Source organism: Mauremys mutica, unplaced genomic scaffold (assembly GCF_020497125.1).
Source record: "Mauremys mutica isolate MM-2020 ecotype Southern unplaced genomic scaffold, ASM2049712v1 Super-Scaffold_100095, whole genome shotgun sequence".
Classification (NCBI taxonomy): Eukaryota; Metazoa; Chordata; order Testudines; family Geoemydidae; genus Mauremys; species Mauremys mutica.
In genome coordinates this window covers 588,820-605,928 of record NW_025423264.1, presented here as the reverse complement: position 1 = coordinate 605,928, position 17,109 = coordinate 588,820, and the positions used below count along the sequence as shown (strand labels likewise).

The window sequence follows — 17,109 nt, the reverse complement described above, 5'->3', positions numbered from 1 at the left end:
ATCCTTATTCCCCATGCCGAGTGAGGTGTACGGCCAGCGCTGCAGCCAGGGAGTTGCAGCGCTGGAAGTGCCTTGCAGGTGTGGCCACTTACTAATTGCAGCGCTGGTGGAGGCTTTCCAGTGCTGCAAATCGCCAGTGTAGCCATACCCTAAGTACCGGCTCGGGGCTTTTTTCCTGGGTTACGTGATCCCGACTTTAGTTTTGAACCAGACACAGGCAGGCACCAACTCACCCTCAAACAGCAACACCACGTAAACCACAAAACCAGCCCAATATTACAAACCTGCGGGGAATCACAGGGGCAAACACTCACCGCTGGAAGCCCCAGCAGCTGCTCAGGTGAGTGAGCTGCACTGCAGAGATTCCTGTCTCCCACCGGGCCAGAAGCCCCCTCGGCGTCTCCTCCAGGTGAGTGCTGGGGGTGGGGGAGGGGAAGGAAGGCTGCAAAGCACATGTACCTTCTCCCCCCTTCCCCCTCCTGACCTGCAACACCCAGGCGGCTGCCTCTGCCTCAGCCGGCCAGGGTCTCTCGTTGCCTAGCAACAACAGCTGCTGCTTCCGGGACAGACGCTGCCATTGTGGGGCCCTCTCAGGCGCGGGGCCCAATTCGGGGGAATCGGGCAAATCGACCTAAAGCTGGCCCTGCGTGCAGCCCTCCTCTTCCGCCCTGACTGATAGGGGGGAGTATTGAGCCTCCCTCCCTTAGGCCCTTCAGCATCCCTGGGGAACACCAACGTCGCCCAACTGACTTTGGGCCAGTAGGTCAACCAATAGGGCTGCCTCCTAGGCCAGGCTGCAGCCCAGCTTCAGGACTGAGAGGAAATGGAGCTCGCATCCCTACCTACAGGACTCCAGGCACGGCCAGGCTTCTTGATCAAACATCCCCTCTTGTGCTCAAGTCACAACAGCTAGCGGGTAAAAGACAGGCTTTCATGGCATTGGAGAGAGCAACATCGAGCCTTGGAAGACCCAGCAGGGTTTGTGGCACAGGAATTGCTCTCAGATCCTACCGAGACTTCAGCTCAGATTGCAGGATTCACAGTCCCGAGTGCTGCCCTTACACCATGGGACCAGCAGGGAACCCCCAGACCTCTGCTGAGCTCTGGTGTGGATGACCCTGTGGGGGCACCCCTGCATTTGCTCACCAAGTTGTCATGCAGCAGTTTGCTGCAGCTCCCAGAGGCCTTTCTTAATCCAGCCTGAGAGGCCAGTGGGCATGTGAGGAAGTTGCCCCTTCAGTCCCAGGCAGTACATGGCCCTTCCTAGTGAAATGCCAAGTCCTGGGGAAAAAAAGTTCAAATAACCCCAGAGAGAGATGCCTTCTTCCATTTTGAGGGGAATGGTTCCTGCTTCACCTGACCAGGGACTTGAACCCTGGACCCTCAGATTAAAAGTCTGATGCTCTACCAACTGAGCTAGCCAGGCTCACATATAAAAAAAGCAAATTTCATGCAGAAGAGAAACTCGTCATGAAAATGAGGGCAGGAAACAATACAGAAAACCTGCTACTCGTGCTCTCTTAGCAGTCCTAGCCCCAGCCTGCTCCTCCATCCAGCGCCCTGAGGCCTTATTCTTTTTTTAGTTAAATATCAAATCCAGGAGAAAACACAGTTCTACAAAGCAAAACGAAATCACAAACAGAAATGTCATTGGAAATACAGAAATAAAAAAGGAAAATGCAATCCCCATCACTTTATTGTTTCTAGGCCATTCCTGTATCGAGAGCACCCGCGAAGGTCCCTGTGTGCTTATGAGAAACCTGGAGGAACTCATACCACAGCCTGAACATGAAACTCAACTGCTCCCAGGTGCTGCAGTAAAACCCTTTCCCTGCTGTGACGTTGCACTCCATGTGATTTTATGAAAAGATGCTAATAAGTGTGAATATAATGTAACTGGAACATGCTTCATGCAAAAGGTCTCTTGTAAGGTTTCATTACACAGCTTATAATCTACTGTGTGTGTTCATCCTATTTGTATGAACCGATCATTCCTGTATCTGAAACTAGAAATATGAACTATAACTCTGAGGTCCTGTTGTAATGATGCAAAGTGTGGGCCATTAATAGTGGTTTGGACTCTTGATGGCTCCCATTAACCAGGCCAATTGACTGGAGATGGCTCTGTCCTGCACCATCCGTGAGTTAGGCCAGGAAGAATGAAGGCTTGGGGGTCTCACAGGACATGTGACCATGTCACCTGGTACAGGAATCCATCTTAAACCTGGGGCTCTTCCCCAGGAGAGAGACAAAAGATTCCTGCCTTGTACCAAAGCTGTATAAAGGGGTGGAACAGAAGGAAGGTGTCTGCAGTCATGAGAAATCCCCTAGCTACCACCTGAGCTGGAACAAGGACTGTACCAGGCGAAAAGATTGGGTCCAGGCAAGAAATAAGTCTAGTCTGCGAAAGAAGCTTATTGGAAGATCTCTGAGGGTGAGATTTGATCTGTATTGAGTTTCATACTGTATTAGGCTTGGACTTGCATGTTTTTGTTTTATTTTGCTCTATGAAGAATACAAGCTCCACAGAGAAGGAAAAGTTAATGCCATAGAGAAGTCTCTCTGTGTGTGTTAGATGGGTGGGAGGGTGTCTAGAAACCACTCTCCTCTAGTTTCTTTTCTCTGATTTCATGTAGAAAATCTGAAGCAGGAAGCAGAAGCCATTGCCTTCTCTGAGGCTTGAACTCAGGACTTTCAGATTATGAGACTGATACGCTGCCAGCTGTGCTAAGAAGGTTTTGAAAAGCTTTAGTCTCAGTGTATATAGGACCCTTCTACAGCAGTGACTGGGGCAGGGAAGGAGCCAGGGGTTTGCTGGAAGAAGCAGGGAGCTCTGCTGCCCACAGACCTGTCCAGGCAGCTTTCTCAGCAGCAAAGAAATCAATTCACGCTGCCAGTGAACAATCTACTGGAACTAATGGCCGCACAGGGGGGATGTTTCCAAGCTGTGCACCTACCTCTTCATGTTAGAACTTACTCTCTTTTTTCTAGCATGGCACTTTCCATGGAAATTAGGCAAAGCAAACTACACAGGTAAGAGAAACAAGTTGGGGAAGGTACATGGGGAACAGAATCTAGTGCTCCACATAAGGCTTCAATTTATAATCCCAACACCTTGCCCTGCTGTACTAACCAGTTGCACCACTGCAGATGCTTTTTAGATGCATTCGGGAAGCAGGTAGTTCCCAGTCTCTGTGGTTCACACCTTTGCCTGGCAATCGTAAGGCTGATGCATCAAACCTAACTCAAGATGCAGCTTTTCAGCCATGAGACTCCAGGACATTTTAACAGGAAGAAAATCTCCTCCTTTCTGGTCTAGCCCCATTTGACTCCTGCCCGTCTTCTCCCCTCGTCCCCCAGTCTCTTTCCTTCCCCATTGGGGCCGTGCAGAGAGGAGCCCCAGTCAGTCTCTGTCACCGAGAGTCTGTATCCCATAAAGGGAGGGAGGGGTCGCTCCAAAACACTGATAATGGGGAGGGGAGGGGTGTCTGTGATTAGGGGGAGAAAGGATGGAGAACTAACAGTGGGGTCCAGAGAGATTCCCCCAGATTGGGGAGATCCCCTGTTAACCCCCATCAGCCAGCTGTGGGAAGAACAACTTGGGATTGCATGGGGAAGCCACCTTTAAAAACACAAGTGTAACATGCTAGTTACATTTTAATAAGACCAAAGCCTCAAACCCAGGGTCACAATCACTGGAATGGCTTTGCCTTGATATTTTACCAGCTGCAGACACAAAGCGAGTCAAATTACAGTTTCCGTTTGGAGTCAGTGCACACACAAGAATCTGGAGGCTTTTAATTCCTTAGGTTCTGCCGCCATTTCATTTTTGTCCTGTTCCAAGATTTATCCTTGTGCAAAGCAATGTTATGCCCTTGGGAGTGTCCCCCTCCCTGGTCCTGCCTGCCGCCCCTGGGCAATTTAAAAGGGCCTGGGGACCCCTGCCACCACCGCCAGCAGCACAAGGGGACTAAGGCACTTTCCTGCCCGCCCTCGCTCTGTGTGGCACGTCACTCCCGGAGACGGCTGGCACGTCCCTGCGGCCCTGTGGTGGGAGGGGTCTCTACGCGCTGCTCCCTCCTCGAGTGCCAACTGTGGCAATGGGAGCTGCAGGGGTGGAGTCTGCGGGCAGCGGTGCGCAGAGACACCCCCAGCCCTCCCGCTTACGGGCTGCTGCCGTGGTGGGGTGGGGTGTGGGTTGCTTTTGGGAGATGCCCGAGGTAAATGCTGCACCCCTCACCATCTCCTGCACCCCCAACCCCCTGCCCCAACCCAGACCCCACACCAAAACTCCTTCCAAGACCCTGCTCCCCACACACCCTCCTGCACCCCAACCCCCTGACTGAGCCCAGACCCTGCACCCAAACTCTCTCCCAGAGCCCAGCCCCTCTCCCTCCCTCACCCAAACTCCCCCCCAGAGCCTTAGGCAGGTGTGTGTGGGGTGTGGGGCAGGACTTGGTCCCATTCTGAGCATCACCAAAAATTATACAAACCTGCCTCCCATGTCCAGTCCAACCTTCTGCTGATGCACCTCAGCCCACACCCCTGCAGGGTTTGAAGCTTCTATTACTTACATTCCAGGACATTGAGGGATTTCAGCTCCCCTTTGCCCACAGGGAGCTTTCACCCCACTCCCAGCCAGGTTCTTGTCCATGGGATCACTGTAGGGGGCTGGGTCCCTCTGTGTCTTTTCTCTCTCTACGACAGGCCAGGGTGCAATAACTGGGGCATCGGAGCACCCAGGACCTTCTGTGGGGCTGCCATTCCCCTTCCCCTTCTGTGGTCTCGTCAGTCATTGACTCCAGCCTTTTTTCTATCCATCGTCAGCACCATCCGAAGCCAGCTGCACTCGCCTCAAAAAGACAGAGAGTCCTGTGGCACCTTACAGAGTAACAGATGTATTGGAGCATGAGCTTTCATGGGTGAATACCCACTTCATCAGACGCATGTGGCAGAAATTTGCAGGGGCAGGTATAAATATGCAGGCAAGAATCAGTCTAGAGATAACGAGGTTAGTTCAATCAGGGAGGATAAGGCCCTCTTCTAGCAGTTGAGGTGTGAGCATTAAGGGAGGAGAAATTGCTTTTGTAGTTGGCTAGCCGAGAGTCAGGGCCAAGTATCCCTAGGCCACCCCGACAGGTGTTTGAAGAACAGGGAAACAAAGGGCACCACAAACTTATGTTTTTTGGATGAGCCAAGAAAAGGGAGTAGCATTGTTCCCCTCGGGTAGCACCTGTTCAATTCCAGGTCAGAAAACAAAACTCTTCTGCAAGAATATCCAAAAAATATTGTGTTTCACTTCACTTCATAAGTACAGTTGTGTGGCAATTAAATGATGACTCTAAAGTTTCATAAAAGCAAAGAACATTAAACAAAATAGTGTGGGAAATACGGATGTATCTGAGGAAAGGGCTTGGAATGAAGGAAGACAAAAATTGATCGGTCGAGAGAACAGGCCCTGTTTCCCCCTGGTTTGGAGCTTCTCTCACAACTACTGGAATAGCAAAGCTAAGCAAATGGGGTTCTATTGTTGCACAGGAGATTGAAGTGAGGCCATTTTCTCCAGATGGTCATGTCAGGAGTGGGATTTGAAACTACGTCTCTATGCAGAGACCAGAACACCCAAGAGATAGGGAAAAAAGAGTCTTAAAACTGGCACTTTAGACCAGTCCACCATCCTGCTGCTAAAAAACATGACTTATCAACCCTAGTTTTCATTAATAATTGATGAACTCTTTAGGGAGGTCGAGATGGCACATCTCTTTCAACTCCTAGAGACCTTCTACAGCACAGCTGATTTTTAGACACACTCACCCGGACCTAAAGTTACACGTTTCCTGGAGCTCCATGAGTTCTGTGGTGTTGGAATCTCCCTGCTCGCATTTTAAGTGAACAAAAGATGGGTGCTGGCATTCTGAGACAGTAACGGTGAACCTCAAAATCCTGCCCTGTGGGCCAGACAGTTAAGCAACCAGCACCCACAACCTCTACCATGATAGCATCCTGTCTGGGAACAACTCACCAACAACTGGGGTGTGATATCCTCATTTCTTTGTTGTTCTATCACTGTAGTCCCCACTTTCCTATTGCTTGTCTGTATAATCTCTGTCTGGTGCTGTGATTCTTTCTGTCTGCTGTATAATTAATTTGTTGAGTGTAAACCAATTAAGGTGGTAGGGTATAATTGGTGAGATAATCATTTTATAATATGTTAGGATTGGTAAGTTACATTTCAGTAAAATGATTGGTTAGGGTATAGCTAAGCAGAACTCCACTTTTACTATATAGTCTGCAGTCAATCAGGAAGTAAGGGGGGGAATGGGGGTAGAGGAATTAGAATTATGTTTTGCTAAGGGGGGGGAATAGGAACACAGGCAAGGCTCTGTGGTGTCAGAGCATGGAAGGGGGACACTGAGGAAGGAAATTGGAATCATTGCTTGCTGGAAGTTTACCCCAATAAACACTGAATTGTTTGCACCTTTGAGCTCCATGCATTGCTGCTCTCTGGTCACGCGAGAAGGACCAGGGAATGAGAGGGTGATGGGATAAACCCTCTAACAAGAACGTCTTTCAGGGTGTGAAAAACCCCAGAACCAGTATAATTAAGCTGACCTAAGCCATGGTTAGATAGTGCTAAATGAAAGGAAAGATTGTTCTGTGAATGTAGCTATTACAGGAATGGAAAACCCCTCCCCTCACTGTAGCAACTGTCTTCTCCACAGTGCTACAGCAGCATTTTAAGTGTAGACAGCCTCAGAGCAAGACCAGATTTGGCTCTGTGGATGCTCAGGCACTAAGACAACAGTAATTACAATATACTAATGCATCTGTAGCTGGCAGGATTTGAACCTGTGTGGAGAGACCCCAGTCAATTTCTAGTCCATTGCATTAATCGGGGGTAGTTGATTATTTTATCAAGAGCCAAATTTCTTGGGCAATGTCTAGACACCAGAGAAAATAATAATAAGTATATAGAAAGATTTTGCAGTCACTATGGGCATAACCATGACGATTGTTCTGTGTTTCACTCTATATATTTGGCACCACTGCCTTTCCCTTTAGTCTTGTAGTTTACCAAGGGTAAAACTAAATATCTCTTCAGATACCAGGGAGTATTTATGTTCATTCCTGCTAGCTACACAGGGGTTTGATGTAGCTGCTTTCAATCCTCCAGCTCTGCCGGGACAAGTAACATTTCAGGCTGTCACTGAACTGAAGAGGGGAGATCATTTTTTGATAGATTATGCCGCCTCTTAAAAGTTTTTGTCTGGCTGGCAGCCCTGGTTCCCAAGTCTCTCCTGAGGGAAGAAGGTTTCTGTGCAAAATACTAAAAGTTTTAACAGAGAGGAGGGAAAGGCGATGGCCACATGATGGGGCCAGTATGTACCACAACATGGTTCTTTTATGTGGGATGACTCTCAACACTGACTGATCTCCACTCCCTTGGATTTGAAGAGATGTTTAGTTTTGCACTTGGGAACCTGTAAGGCTGAAGCAATTTTATGGATGGTGACACTACGATTGAAGGGTTATTTAATGTTGTAAAAATTGTTAAAAACACTTAGCTTCAACTGGAACTGCCTGTTATTAAAGGCTGGTTTCCCCACGTCAGTTCCATAAGCTCTGCTAGAAACACCCTGGGTTCTCTCCTGCCTCGGTGGGAACTGGAGGGAATCGTCCCCTGCTGCCCTTGGCTCCAAGTTGGTTTTTCTGGGGAGGGGACGTGGAATTGATTTGTTTGCTGTTGAGAAGGGAGCCGGGCCAGTTCTCAGGGAATGAGAACTCCCAGCATCTTCCCAGCTCAAAGATGCTCTGTCCCAGCCTCTGTTCCCCTGGGTGCCCTGTGTGTTTGACTCTAGAGCAGGCCGGGAGCAGCAGCTGAGGCAGAGGACAGCCTGGGCCGGGCAGATGCTAGGAGCAGAGCACCAGAGGCCTCTACTGGCTCCCTCCTCAGCAGGAAACAATCAGTCCCCACCCGCACCCCGGGACAGCAGCCTGGAGGCAAGGGCAGTGCCCAGGGGGGGTTTCTCTTTTTCCTCTTCCTGGGGTGAGCAGGGACCTGGGAGTGTTTCTAGCAGAGCAGTTGGAACTGAATTGGAAACCAGCTTTTAATAACAGGCAGCTCAAGTTCAGACTAATTTATTTACAATTTTCTTTATAATGTAAAATAATTCAAAAGTAAACGGGCAGGAATGATTGGAACTCTTTTATCCCAGGCATAGAAAGAAACGGCTTTTTGGCTTTTCATGATACGGGAGTCAGGTTCGTTCACTGTTCAGAAGCAACATGCTCAGAAGCCTGTTGTGTTTCATTTCTCAGGTTCTGCTGCCATCGTGTGGCCATTTCCTTCCCCTCCTTTCTGTCCAAAGCGCAGAGCCCAGTTCCTCCAGGGAGAGAAGGACATCTTTCTTCTTTCCTTCCTCAATAGCCCCCTTCCCTGGAGAGCCCTTTGCTGGGATCTGGGTGGGGAACAGCCGTTTCTGAGGATTAATTTCACACCATATTTGGTGTTGATATATAGATTTTACAGCCAGACTAGATCACTAGGTACCTCTGCTCTGACCTGATTCAGAACAGAGTCCAGACAATTTTACCCAGTGACTCCTATACCCACCCAAGATCTTTTGGCTGAACGAGGAGGGTTCATTCAGAAAGTCATCGTGTTTGGATGTAAAGGTGTGAAATGATGGGGAAATTGGACCCTCTTTCAAGTTTAAATGTTGTAACTTCTACATCTAGACCGGGGAGGCCAACCTGAGCCTGAGAAAAGGAGCCAGAAAATGTGCACCTTTGTATGCAACTACTGAGTCAATTGTGAACCCTCCCATCATTATCATTATCCCTTTGAAATGATGATGGTGATGGACACTTGGCTCTATATCCCAGTGTGCCCTGGACGTCTACAGGTTGCATTAGCCAATCCAACCATTAGGCACTTGCAGATGGGCACCTCTCTACTGTGCCTGAGTCTTGTACAGCTATGAAAGGCTGGTAGATGCCGATATTTTCCCGTCTTTTTAACCAGCACTAATACCTGGCCAGGCCAGGGCTGGGAAGAGAGAGAGAGCAGCAGGTTTCCCCTATTGTCTGTCTTGCTTTTTCTTGACTAGCTTCACCTCTGCACCAACTTGCATTTTTACTGTGTGAGCCTGGCTATTTCAGTTGGCAGAGCATCAGACTTTTAATCTGAGGGTCCAGGGTTCAAGTCCCTGGTCAGGTGATAAATTTCTCACTGTGATTGTAAGAATCTGGTTTTTTGGAGTCTTCTTTGGTGTTACTCTTTCTCTTCAGGATTTTGCCTTTCCTAAGAAGGGCCTTTGTGTGGGGGGGATTGAAGGAGCAACTCCTTGACATACCCTCTGTCCTTGCAGTCTGGAGGAATGAAGTCCTCTGGGCCAGGGCCGGCTCTAGGCACCAGCCCTCCAAGCATGTGCTTGGGGCGGCACTTTCTAAGGAGTGGCACTTCGCCCGCTCCTTTTTTTATTTTTATTTTTATTTTTTTGCGTGGAGCCTCATTGCCGGGAGCCGGCCCTGGCACAGCCACTCGCCCCAGCCGGGATCCACGCCCACTGCCCAGCCCGGCGGGCGCCCTGGAGAGCCCACTAGGAAACGCGGCGCCGCCGGGAGTGGCAGCGGCAGCAGGACCCCTCCTCCCTCTGTCCCCGGCTCCTCACACGCTCCAAGAGCTCCTCACACAGCCAAGCCCGGGCTGCAGCGGCGGCGAGAGGGGCTCCCAGAGTGTGTGAGGAGCCAGGGAGGGAGGCGGGGTGTCCTGGAGCCCAGCCTGGACTGCGGCGGCAGCGAGAGGGGCTCCCAGAGTCAGGGACGCCCTAGTGGGGGTGGGGCAAGTGGGGCAATTTTCCCCAGGCTCCGGGGCCCGCAGGGTATGTCGGAGGCTCCCCCAGCCTCCGGTGTCTCAGCTGGTAAGGGGGCGGGACTGCGAGCTGCAGCCGAGGGGCGGGAACTCAGGCCCCGCTGGAGACACCAGGCCGCTGCAGCGCTGTCAGGGAGAGGGGGTAAGTGGCATGGTAAGGGGCTGGGCCGGAGCCAGGAACCTCGCAACCCCATCCCCCCACAGCCCTGACCCTCAGCTCTGAGCCCAGCCCCTCAGAGCTGGGTACTCCCCCAAACCCATCCTCCCCACCCAGCCCTGACCCCCAGCTCCAAGCCCAGCCCCTCTGACCTGGGCACCCCCCCGACCCCATCCCCCACAGCCCCGACCTCCAGCTCTGAGCTCAGCCCCTCTGAGCTGGGCACCCACCGACCCCATCCCCCCCAGCCCTGACCCCCAGCTGCGAGTCCATCCCCTCTGAGATGGGCACCCCCCCAAACCCATCCTCCCCACCCAGCCCTGACCGCCAGCTCCGAGCCCATCCCCTCTGAGCCGGGCACCCCCCCGACCCCATCCCCCACAGCCCCGACCCCCAGCTCCGAGCCCAGCCCCTCTGAGCTGGGCACCCCCGACCCCATCCCCCCCAGCCCTGACCCTCATCTCCAAGCCCAGCCCTCTGAGCCGGACACCCCCCTGACCCCATCTCCCCCCAACCCAGAGCCCAGCTCCCCACCCAGCCCTGGGCAACAGCAGCACCACCTCCAGGCAGTGACAGCCCATTGGCACCAACCATCACCATCACCCAGCAACAGCCTATTATGTAATTTCAAATGTAGACAGACCAGTAAAGCATTTAATGTTTTTAAATCATGTATTTGGTGTATTTTCAAATTATTACAAATTAATTGTTGAATGTATTTCACTAGTTATTTTTTACATTTCCAAATACATGTTACTATAGTATTGCAACTTTTTTTTTATGGAAGGGGCCCCCGAAATTGCTTTGCCCCAGGCCCCTGAATCCTCTGGGCAGCCCTGCCCAGTGCGTGTGAGGAGCTGGGGAGAGAGGGAAGCGGGCTCCCCTGGAGCCGAGCCCGGGCTGCGGTGAGAGGGGCTCCCAGAGTGTGTGAGGAGCTGGGGAGAGAGGGAAGCGGGCTCCCCTGGAGCCGAGCCCGGGCTGTGGTGAAAGGGGCTCCCAGTGCGTGTGAGGAGCCGGGGAGGGAGGGAAACGGGGTCCCCTGGAGCTGAGCCTGGGCTGCGATGGCGGCGAGAGGGGCTCCAGGAGTGTGTGAGGAGGTGAGCGGCCGACTGGGCTCGTCAGTGCTGAGCAGGTAGCCCTGCAGCCGGAGATCCTCGCCTTCCCGCCCGCCGGGGCTGGGCCAGGGCACCGTGAGGCTGAAGAGCAGCAGGTCCAGGGGGCTCTCCAGGTCCTCGGCCACCAGCATGTCGGGGGTGAGGGCGGTGAGCGCGAACTGATCCACCTTGGCCACCAGCAGTGCTGCGAAGCCCAGGGAGGGGGCTGTGTTCTCCGCACCGCCCCGCAGCCGCACTGCCACCTGGAAGTACTCCCGCTCCGTGCCGCCCAGCAGCTCCACCCGCATGGGGACAGAGTCGCAGCTGGGCCAGGGCTCGGCTGCAGTGTGCTGGTAGCGGATCCCACGTTTGGGGGGGAGACCAGTGCTGGGGCAACAGGGGGTGTGAGTGAGGGGGCACTGGTGGGCAGCAGGGGGAGCGCATGTCTGGGGGCGGGCAGCCAAAAGAAATTTTTGCTTGGGGCGGCAAAAAACCTAGAGCCGGCCCTGCTCTGGGCATAGAGCATGTTCCTTTCCTGCGCATGCACGCACGCACACACCCACCCACCCACCCCTAAGGAATTAGAATCACCTGCTGCCTTCCCCTGTCCTGCTGGATCCCCAAATGAAGATGCTCTTCAGCCTAAACCCATGTCCCCTCTTTTCCCAGTGCCCCTCAATCCCAACCCTCAGTCCCTCCTGTGCTCACTGCTCCTCACTCCCAACCAGAGCCTGCTCCTCTTCACCCTTCTCCTCTGTCCTAACCCACAGGCCCCTCCTATTCCCAGTGCCCCTCAGTCCCAACCCACAACCCCCTCCTATTCCCAGTGCCCCTCAATCCCAACCGACAGGCCCCCTGCCTCACACTGCTCCTCAATCCCAACCCACGGCTCCCTCCTTCCCTTCAGCAGCAGGTGCTTCAGACCCCCTTAGGAAGATTTTCTTGCAAGGTTTCGTGTATGAGTCTGCATGTGGATTTTACAGTATGTTGGAAATAGGTTGGGTTGCTTGCCGAAATGATCACTTGTGGCTGGTGTTGGATTCCCAGTCTCCTTGTTATTGGGGCAGGAGAAATAAAGGGTTGTTATCCTTGTTGTGTGAATCAAGGACTCAACCCTGGGTGTAAACTAAACGAGCTGCCCACAGATTCTGGCAGCCACAATGAGCATTTGGTGCGAGAGCCCAGCCCTGTCCCTGTCCCAGAGGGAGGGGGTCATCCACGAGGGGCTTGGACCACTGACCTATCAGCTCTTAACTCCCAAACTTTCAGTAACTCTGTTATCAGTGCCAGTGAGTGTAATTTAAACCATAAGAAAAACCACACTGGGCTAGACGAAAGGTCCATCTAGCTCTGTATTTTGTCTTCTGACAGTAGCCAATACCAGGTGCTCTAAAAGATAATCAACAAGGCACCCCTGGGAGTTGAACCCAGCATCTCCTGTTTACAAAACAGGTACTGTAACCACCTAAACCATGGTGCCTGCCTGTGACTAAGGTGCAGTGTCTGCGCACACCTGACTCCCTGCATCTCCACCTGGGCCTGACAAGCTTTTCTTGTGTTTGGATTCTGCAAAGCAGAGGAGCAGGTGACATTTTCCTTGCAAGCTGTGTGTGTGTGTGAATCTTTGGCCAGGTCTGCACTACAAAGTTATTTCAGCAGAATTATATTGCTCAGGTGTGTGAAAAACACACAACACTCCCTCGATCGGCAGCTTGTGGCTGGTGCACACACTGCAATGCCACGTCTGGTGACAAAACTGCCCTGTTTTGGTGACAAAATAAAACCATTTCGATGAGAAGCCTAGAGCTTTTTCCAGCAAACTTGAAGTGGCAGAGTGTCACTATTGTGTCATACAGGAGGCCTCTGATATGCAGGGGGTCAGATTAGATGCTCTAATGGTCTCTTCTGGCCATAAAGTCGACTAATTTCTGAAAAACTGAGTGTAGCATTGGGAGCAGCGTCTGATGTTTTCCTGTCTAGCCGGGATGCTGCCTAGAACGAATGCTCCTTGAGTGGGGTGATCCCCAGGGAGTAGCTCAAACCTCCAAAGTGCCTGGCCAGGGGCAGGACATTAGCACAGCAAGGGAGGGGTGTGGCAGTGACATCACAAAGGCCTTTTGCAGGACCTCAGACTATTGGTCAAAGGTGGTGGGAAGGTGGTGACCTCACAGAGAGGTGGTGACATCAGGCAGGACAGGGGCGAGAGGCCAAGGAAACCTCAGAGATCCCTGTGGCTTTGCTTCAGCAAGTCTCCTTCTCCAGGTCTCTCTTTGAGGACTGAGAGAGTATTTGGGTTCATGTACGTGAGCACCAGGAAGAACCTCTTTCGAGTTTCTCCTTCCCTTTTAGTGATTTTACTAGAAAACAGCCGTCCCTGTTTAGAAAGTAAGAGCCTCCACGAGGGAGCGTTGTGTGTTTTTCACACACCTGAGCAATATAATTCTGCTGAAACAACTTTGTAGTGCAGACCTTGCCAAAGATTCACTCACACACAACTTGTAAGGGAAACGTCACCTGCTCCTCTGCTTTGCAGAATCCAAACACAAGCAAAGCTTATCAGGCCCCGGTGGCGCTGGCAGGAAGTCAGGTGTGGGCAGACAGTGTGTTTTAGTTACCCACAGGCACCATGGCTTAGCTGGCTAAAGCCTCTGTTTCATAAACAGGAGATCCTGGATTCAAGTCCCAGTGGTGCCTTGTTGACTGGTTGTTGGGGCACCTGGTACTGGCTACTGTCGGAAGACAAGTTTCAGAGCTAGATGGGCCTTTGGTCTGACCCTGTGTGGTTTTCCTTATGGTTTAAATTACATTCACGGACACTGATAATAGAGTTACTGAACGTTTGGGAGTTAAGAGCTGATAGGTCAGTGGTCCAGTCCCCACACAGATGACCCCTGTCTCCCTCTGGGACAGGGGCAGGTCTGAGCTCTCACCCTAATGGTCATTGTGGCTGCCAGAATCTGTGAGCAGCTCGTTTAGTTTACAGCAAAGGTTGAGTCCTGCTTTGTGCACCGTGTGTGAGAATGAAAATCCTAAACTGCCCTTTGAAATAACGAAAGCAGCAGGACGTGTTATTGTCCCTGCCCCAAAGCAGACAGACCAATGGAGAAATGCCGTTGAGTCCAAGGTGATACTCCACTGCCATTTCACCTTTTTTGCTTGCTAAACTCCTTCTTATCTGCCCGGCCCAGGCTGTCCTCTGCCTCAGCTGCTGCTCCCGGCCTGCTCTAGAGTCAAACACGCAGGGCCCCCAGGGGAACAGAGGCTGGGACAGGGCAGCAGCCTGGGTTGGGCTGGGAAGATGCTGGGAGTTCTCGTTCCCTGAGAACTGGCCTGGCTCCCTTCTCAACAGCAAACAAACCAATTCCACGTCCTCTCCCCAGAAAAACCAGCCTGGAGCCAAGGGCAGCAGGGGACGATTCCCTGCAGTTCCCACCGAGGCAGGAGAGAAGCCAGGGCATTTCTAGCAGAGCTTATGGAACTGACGTGGGGAAATCAGCCTTTACTAACAGGCAGTTCCAGTTTAAGCTAATTGTTTTTAACAATTTTTACAACATTAAATAACCCTTCAATCATAGTGTCACCATCCATAAAATTGCTTCAGCCTTATAGGTTCCCAAGTGCACAACTAAACATCTCTTCAAATCCAAGGGAGTGGAGATCAGTCAGTGTTCAGAGTCATCCCACATAGAAGAACCATGTTGTGGTACATACTGGCCCCATCATGTGTCCATCGCCTTTCCCTCCTCTCTGTTAAAAGTTTTAGTATTTTGCACAGAAACTTTCTTCCCTCAGGAGAGACCTGGGCACCAGGGCTGCCAGCCAGACAAACACCCTTAAGAGGAGGCGTAACCTGTCAAAAAGTGATCTCCCTCCTTCAGTTCAGTGACACCCTGAAATGTTACTTATCCCAGCAGAGCCAGAGGATTGAAAGCAGCTACATCAAACCCCTGTGTAGCTAACAGGAATGAACACAAACACTCCCTTGTATCTGAAGTGATGTTTAGTTTTACCCTTTGTTAACTGCAAGACTAAAGGGAAAGGCAGTGGTGGTGCCAGATATTAAGAGTGAAACACGAAACAATCATCATAGTTATGCCCATAGTGACTGCAAAATCTTTCTATATACTTCTTATTATCATCAGTGTATTATTTTGACCTCAGAGCAGGGAATGTGTCCCTCATGCTGCTTTTAGGTCACTAGGTGCTTTGGAAACAGGAGGGCTCTGAGTGTAACCTATAGCACCCATGGCCCATCTGGGGATGTAGCTCAGTGGTAGAGCACATGCATTGCATGTATGAGGCCCTGGGTTCACTCCCCAGCATCTCCAATTCTTTTCACCCTGCTGCTTTGCTCATCCCCAGAGGGGATGGGGCCCACCAGTCTCCCTGCAGGAATTTTAATCCTGCTCAGTGAGGGGCAAGTGCCAATTGCATGGAAGGTCAGGGTGGAGTTTCTGCTCCTAAGTCTTCTCTGTACATGTAAGATTCCCACCAGCTGTGCTGCTTGGGACAATGGTAGATGAGAAGGGCGAATCCTCCAGCACTGGAGGGAAAGGTCCCATCGGCAAAAACTAGACTTATTTCTTGTCTGGGCCCAATCTTTTCACCTGGTATAGTCCTTGTTCCAGCTCAGGTGGTAGCTAGGGGATGTCTCATGACTGCAGCCATGTTTGTTCAGTTCCACCCCCTTATACAGCTTTGGTACAAGGCAGGAATCTTTTGTCTCTCTCCTGGGGAAGAGCCCCAGGTTTAAGATGGATTCCTGTACCAGGTGACATGGTCACATGTCCTGTGAGACCCCCCAAGCCTTCATTCTTCCTGGCCTGACTCATGGATAGTGCAGGACAGAGCCATCTACAGTCAATTGTCCTGGTCAATGGGAGCCATCAAGAGTCCAAACCACTGTTAATGGCCCACACTTCGCATCATTACAACAGGACCTCAGAGTTATAGTTCATATTTCTAGTTTCAGATACAGGAATGATCGGTTCATACAAATAGGATGAACACACACAGTAGATTATAAGCTTTGTAATGATACCTCACAAGAGACCTTTTGCATGAAGCATAGTCCAGTCACTTTATATTCACACTCATTAGCATATTTTCATAAAATCCTATGGACTGCAACGTCACAGCAGGGAAAGGTTTTTACTGCAGCACCTGGGAGCAGTTGAGTTTCATGTTCAGGTTGTGGTATGAGTTCCTCCAGATTTCTCGTAAGCACACAAGGACCTTAGTGGGTGCTCTTGATACAGGAATTGCCCAGACACGATAAAGTGATGGGAATTGCATTTTCCTTTTTTATTTCTGTATTTCCAATGACATTTCTGTTTGTGATTTCGTTTTGCTTTGTAGAACTGTGTTTTCTCCTGGATTTGATATTTAACGAAAAAAAGAATAAGGCCTCAAGGCACCAGATGGAGGAGCAGGCTGGGGCTAGGACTGCTAAGAGAGCGAGAGTAGCAGGTTTTCTGTATTGTTTCCTGCCCTCATTTTTTTTGACTAGTTTCTCTTCTGCATGAAATTTGCCTCTTTAAAATGTGAAGCCTGGCTAGCTCAGTTGGCAGAGCATCAGACTTTTAATCTGAGGGTCCAGGGTTAAAGTCCCTGGTCAGGTAAAGAAACACTTTCCCCCTGTGACATCCCCAAGGATTTTTAGAAGGACTCTCCTTGACTTTAGTTTTTCCTTTTCAGGACATGGCCTTTCCTAGGAAGGGCACTTTACTGCCTGGGACTGAAGGTGCTACTGCCTCACCTGTCCACTGATCTCACAGTCTAGAGGAAGAAAGGCCTCTGGGCCTGCAGCAAAGTGCTGTGTGCTGACTTTTTGAGCAAATGCAGGGCTGGCCAGAGAGGCATGTTCCCACTGAGTCCTCCCTGCCAGAAAAAATTGTCCCCACAGACAGGGGCGGCTCCAGGCCCCAGCATGCCAAGCACATGCTTGGGACAGCAAGCCGCGGGGGGTGCTCTGCCGGTCACCG

General features: G+C 51.3%; 5 non-coding genes across 5 annotated transcripts; 3 read left to right on the top strand and 2 right to left on the bottom strand.

Moving 5' to 3' along the window:
* Positions 1–1,353: 1,353 nt before the first annotated feature.
* TRNAK-UUU lies at positions 1,354–1,426 on the bottom strand. Its single transcript has one exon. It is a non-coding gene; the product is annotated as a tRNA-Lys (tRNA).
* A 1,238-nt stretch (positions 1,427–2,664) lies between these two features.
* On the bottom strand, positions 2,665–2,737 carry TRNAM-CAU. The gene has a single exon. It is a non-coding gene; the product is annotated as a tRNA-Met (tRNA).
* Positions 2,738–13,745: 11,008 nt separating this feature from the next.
* Positions 13,746–13,819, top strand: TRNAM-CAU. The gene has a single exon. It is a non-coding gene; the product is annotated as a tRNA-Met (tRNA).
* A 1,562-nt stretch (positions 13,820–15,381) lies between these two features.
* Positions 15,382–15,453, top strand: TRNAA-UGC. The gene has a single exon. It is a non-coding gene; the product is annotated as a tRNA-Ala (tRNA).
* A 1,220-nt stretch (positions 15,454–16,673) lies between these two features.
* Positions 16,674–16,746, top strand: TRNAK-UUU. Its single transcript has one exon. It is a non-coding gene; the product is annotated as a tRNA-Lys (tRNA).
* Positions 16,747–17,109: the final 363 nt, after the last annotated feature.